The sequence below is a fragment of the Lactuca saligna genome, chromosome 1 (genome assembly GCF_052625555.1).
Source record: "Lactuca saligna cultivar CGN05327 chromosome 1, ASM5262555v1, whole genome shotgun sequence".
Classification (NCBI taxonomy): Eukaryota; Viridiplantae; Streptophyta; class Magnoliopsida; order Asterales; family Asteraceae; genus Lactuca; species Lactuca saligna.
In genome coordinates, this window is record NC_136417.1 from 93,807,788 (window position 1) to 93,814,155 (window position 6,368).

Below are 6,368 nucleotides of genomic sequence, written 5' to 3' on the forward strand. Positions count from 1 at the left end.
ATGGTGATTGAAATAAGTAGATGCTACTCTTTGAAGTTTTATGGTGCTGCTTATGGTACTTTTTTGCTGACATGGAGGTTTTATTATCCAGTTGTCCTTTGAATTTATTGATTTGTTATCATATTTGTTTGGTAATGTATAGTCATTAAGTTATCATAAATGTTTTTGCACTCTCTATCTATTCGATAAAATGTCTCAAAGAGTGTTTAATTCTCATTCTTAACTTTAATTAGCTCAAGTTATCATCCGAAATGGACTAATCTATGTAATATGTCCAGTAAAACACGTTCACTCAACAAAATTACTAATCTTTACAAACTCAACTAAATTATGAAGTTTACAAGTGTGTAAATTTGAAAATTTTATGGATCTTATGTAAGTATGTAAATTTGATTACTTATTGAGGGGTTTATATTGGCATCACCGAACATGGAATCCTTAACTGCTGGAATTATTTAACTTCTGAAACATACATCAATTTATTGAATAAGACAGTCTATGAAAATCAACAATAAAGTTTCTGAAGGATTGGCATTTATCCTTTGTGATGGTAGATGCTAACTAATCATGTAACTTTGTCTGCTCAACTTTTCATTGCAGTTGTGCCTGATGAATTGTAATCTCAAATTTCCAATATTTTCTTATTTGAGGTAAATTAAATAGTAATCTTTATTTAATTTAAATTTCACAGGTTGGTGTCTCCCTTACTTTTTTGAAGAAAGAGATTTCAACATAATGGAATTGCTGAGCTATCATTGGCGATATTTGGTGATTTGGCAATGCAAAATTGAGGGGTAAGTTACTTTGGGAGAGTTAGGGTGTCACTTGAACTGTATTTGCAAAAAACATTATATGAGTGTGGGCTAGCTATTAAGGTTTTGTCGTACATGCTGGTGTTGGTATTCATTTTTCTCAAGTAATCATTCAATAAGAGATTTACTGCACTTTAGAGTCTCATTTCTATGGTGATGTTGTTGTATAGACATTCTAGAAGTGATGCAGTTTGCATATCAAAGATTTGATATGGAAAATATATGGTTCAAAGTCTTATGTAATTTATCTATTTGGGTTGTAAAAAAACAAAAGTTTGCACATATATGTTGGACTGCATTCTATTTGTTTAAGTCAAATTTTACGTTATTACTACTTATTTGTATATAAGTAAGGACGTGAGTCAATTTTTACTCAGGTACCGTTTATTTGTGTTCCATTTTAATATGTGAGTATATTTTGTATACAGGTAAGGCTGTAAGTCAAATTTTACATTATTATCTGTGAGTCGAGTGAAGTTTTTTTTTTTACAAATCAAGACTTACGTCGTATAGAAACCAACTACATGTCAAAAGGATAAAACTTTAAAATTTTGCACATATTAGAATATTACCAATGTTTTAAAACCCGGGTTTTTAGTTGACCCGGTGTGATGACCGGTTCACGGGTCAACCGGTTCAACCTGGTTTATGATCTTTTTCTATTTTCATATATTTTTACTTTCCTATATAATGCATAGACATATAAAACCAATAATTTGATGTCTTCAAAGTTTAAACATTGAAAAAATATCTAAACATGTTATAGATTGTGCTTGTAATCGTTCTTCTTCCCTTTATTACATATTTAATTGCATTGAAAAGCAATGTTATAATCAATAAACATATGTTAATTGGATCCTAATTACATAATCTACACAATCAGAAACCTTGAAACAGTGATCAATTAACAATGAATAATCAATAAACTAACCAAAACCGTCACCTTCACAGTCGATAGGTGAAGAAAACATCAATTAATCGATCAAAACCATATCAAAATGGGTCAATCTGGTTTAACCGGTTCGACATAAACGGTTCGACCGCGGGTTAGGGGAAACCTGGCCGGTTCGATCCGATCCATATTTTTACAAAAAACCGTTCTCAATCGACCCGCCTTCCACCCAGGGTCATGGTCCAACCGGTTGAACCGGCCGGGTCGACCCGGGTTTTAAAAGATAGCATATTACAAGATTAACAGAAACCAACTACTTTTTGTCAACTTACTATCATTTTCTATCTATAAAATGAAGATAACGTCTTTCGTCAATAAGGGTGTCTGAAGAAAACCAAATCCGAATAAACCGACCGGACCAAATAAGGTTTGGTTTAATCGGTTGATTTTATTTGGCTTTTAGTTAAACCGATATTTTAAAACCTTATTTTATTTTGTTTTCATTTAACATTTTGTCTATTTAGGTTAACAGAATAAACCAGTCAAGATTTTAAATTATAAACCTTTTTATTTTTTATATTTTGATTATCCATTTCTGTTCCATAATAAATTAAACTATTAGATGGAAACTCTTAATGAAAGTAATCGATTTATGAATCTGCTTTATATAGGTTGTGTATGGTTACGTTGTTATTTCTAAATCTTTAATTTTTGTATTTTTTAGATTAAAATAACATATATTTTCCTTCTAACACAAAACAATAATATAATTATTTTTAACCCAAAAAACAACGTACTTTTATTTTTCACCAAAAATAATAACAAATTTATATTTTTAAACCAAAATTGTAGATATTTTTACTTTTTAATCTAAAACAACAATATACTTATATTTTTAAACCGAGATATGAACATATTTCAGTTTTTACAGACTACAATGTGTTTTCTTTGAAATATGAAATGTTTCACTGCAAAAAAATAAAAACCAACAGCCGAGAGAAAACTGATCGCCTCTACGAAACTATTCACCAAAATGAATCTGTCACATATGCCGCAACCAGAAGGAAATCATCTAATGACACCGAAAGGAAACCAATCGTTGAAATGAACTAATTTTTGCCGCCGCATCGCGTGGGCATGCTACTAGTATATATATATATATATATATATATATATATATATATATATATATATATATATATATATATATATATATTAGTGTACATCTAAAGTCATGTAATGAGTTATAACCAGAGTCTCCTGGAGGGAGAACAAGAATTTGTGTATAGATCTATATGGGGTTGACACCCCGCACCTTCGATGTTTGCTACAACTAGACTGGCTAGTCTAGGGTGAAAATGTCTTTATTCAAACGTGGGCGCCAGAGAAACACCAAGACAGGCCTTCGTCATATTAGTATGGTTATAACGGTTCACTTAGAATATAACAGTGAAATGTTTAGAAATAAACATATGTTACACACACCGACTATCCTAACGATTGTTTGGATACTTCAAACAAAGTTTTTATTACACAAGCATTAGGGTTTTAATACTACTATCTTACATATTCAGAAAATATAACATTCTCTGGGGAACATGATTTTATACGAATTTGAAAACAATAAATTAGCACGCACACAAGCAACTATACTTGATTTAAAACGAGACTTACAACTATTTTGATAAGAAAATATTGGATTTTCTGGTTTTCCAACTGACACAGATATTTATACAAATGCTTATGAAATAACCAACATATTTTATGTTGACGCTTTTCAAACGACTTGTATTCTCAGGAAATCAGTAAGTAGGTTTGTGAGCCGCGGATGCTAAATTATTTTGATGTATTTTGGAACTTACTCACCATTATTTCTTTTGTGTAATTAAAAACATAAACATGATGTAAAACAATGTAAGTTTGATATATTGATGTATGATGTTTGGATTTGATATGTCTCATTTATATTCAATTGTTATGATACTGCACGATGAAGTCACCCGCCTCCGAACGTTTCTGCCGTCTGGTCCGGGGTTGTGAAAAAATGACTCCAAAAACACTGCTACTTTGCACTAAAAGTTTAATACAAGGTAAGCAGCGTTGATCCGCAGAGACACAGACAAATGCTTACACCTTTTTGGGAAAGGTATAATAATAGTTACAGAAAGAGGGGGTTTGTGTATAATAATATAACTAAGAAACTAAAGTTATAAGTAAATGATCGATTAAATGAAATAAATTCAAGATTTGTGAGAACTCTAAGTCTACGCAAAACAATTTAGCAATGTGATTCCATGGATGAGATGATATTTGTTAAATTTTATCTAAGTTGGTACTTGGAAGTGCTAACAAGCTCTAACACTTCCCATTCACCACATAGTCAAATTCAAATCAAGCTCTTTGAAAATAACCTAACCTTCTAATTTAAGTCTAAACAGGCTCTTATATAGAAATCAAAAGGTTGAAATGAGATTTATGTCAATGTGTTCCCAACAACACTCAATACTCCTCATAAGCTCGGGAGCATAAGAATGTGTGAATAAGATTTACACTAAATTCATTCAATAGAAATCAGTTTAGTGCTTGTTACCTAGTTCAATTTACAAAACAATTACGTATTTTGCAATTACATAACTTGAATGACCTAATCCTAATTCAAATGGACAATAAGAATCATAATTAGAATCAAACATTCGATTGAAAAAAAATCAAATTCACCAGATAGAAATTGAAAGCAAACATCAAATCACATGATTGAAATCATAACCAAGAAGTTAAGACATGAAGTTGGAGAAACTAAAGTTCTAGCCACACATGACTAGAACAAGATTACAAACCTAGAAAATGAAATTAATGTTCTTACAAAATGAAATCCAAATGTTCCCAAGTGTTAATACACTCCAAAAGTTTCTAGAAAATCGCCCATAATGCTCCAAAATTAGACAGACCATAAAATGAAATTAGTTTCCCTCTTTTAAGAAAGGTGAGAAACTGCTTTTAAACCCACACCCACATTTACACCGCCCGCGTAAATTAACATTGTCGTTTACACAGCCCGTGTAAATACAATAAGTAGACTGTTCAAATTGGTTGTGTCTTCAATGTAAGTTGTTGAAGTATGCTCGATTACACGGCTCGTGTAAATTCATGGCTATAGTTTACATGACCGTGTAAATCCCTGAATGGCCGCAATCCTCGAATCTTCCTTCCGGGTGCTCCAAAAGTCCTGAAACCTTGTCCGCGCCTTTTATTCACCTCCCTAAATGAGATCCCACCTCCAAGAGCTCCTAAAATATTAGAAAAGTATGCGAATGAAATAATATCATGGAAAATTCCTAAAAACATGAAGAAAGCATGAGCTTAATCCTAAATGCCATGCGATTTTAGGAAATAAAACTACAAAATGGGTGCATGAAATGCACCTAACAATGACTCAACTGATTTCCTTTTCATTCTAACCCTATTCATTTTAGAAGAATGATCCCCTTCAACGTGCTCAATATGAACCTTTAATGGGAACTTAAAGTAAGGGGGTACTCTAGTCTTCCCATGCTCAATGTACAAATTAATTTCCTTATGATTAGGCACATACCTTGCCAGCTAAAAGACCTCCTGATCGGTGCTAAGGGGTAACAATCCATTATCCAAGTCTGTCTCTAGGATCATGAAATGGTAAAATGTTATACCTCCATCATTGTACCCTAAAACTGCCATCATATTAGTTCACTTGTGGACTGAAAACACATCCATGTCCACAAAATCAAAGTGATCCACAAGCCCATCCATGTACAACCTTCTAGATACCGTATTTGTGAACGAACATCCATGATTTATCTTGAATGTGCAAATCTTGAAATAGAACTTGAGATGAAAATTCAAGAAAAAATTGTTATAGATAGAAGAAAGAAAAATTACATGTGTACAACATTTCATACACCCTACCATTACAAGATCTATGCTTACCATATTCTTTGTAACATTCTGTTTAAAATAGAGTAATTAAATAATAAACCTGGAACCCTGAGAAGTATTTTTTATTGTTATTTTATATTATTGTAGCCAAAATCAAATAATAATTAACGGGGTGTTGGTTTCGGGGAGCCAAATGATAAGATTTGAATCTTCGAGGGGGGGGGGGTTAAAGTGTAATACCGAGACTTATTTTGTAAAGATTTTCAGAAGTTAGGTGGTATTTGGTATCATTTGGACTTAATATGAAAGGATTATGGAAGCAGGGGTTAAAGAGTAACCTCTGGACCTAAGTTGAAATGATTTTGTATAGGAGGGGTCATTTGGTAACATTCAGACTTAAGTTGAAAGAAAAGAGAGAAGGAGGGACCATTGTTGTCATTATAGGATAAAGTTTCATGGGGCTCGAGGTATAAAACACGTCACCCTGATAACCCTAATCATAGCCCACGAATGCAGCTACCGTCGTCAGAAAGTCCTCCAGCCGCCACCTTGACGTAACCGACCACCACTCAACCACTGACAGTCTAGCCGTCAGACGCCACCTGAATATTGCTGACAGACGTCATGTTTGCCGAATGAGCCGCCGAGATCGATCATTGAAGCTGAGAACGGTGTCCGCTACTGTCACTCCTCCGGCATCTTCTTCCTCTACCCTTTGTCGTCATCTACAAGCAAACCACGTCCGTCACTGG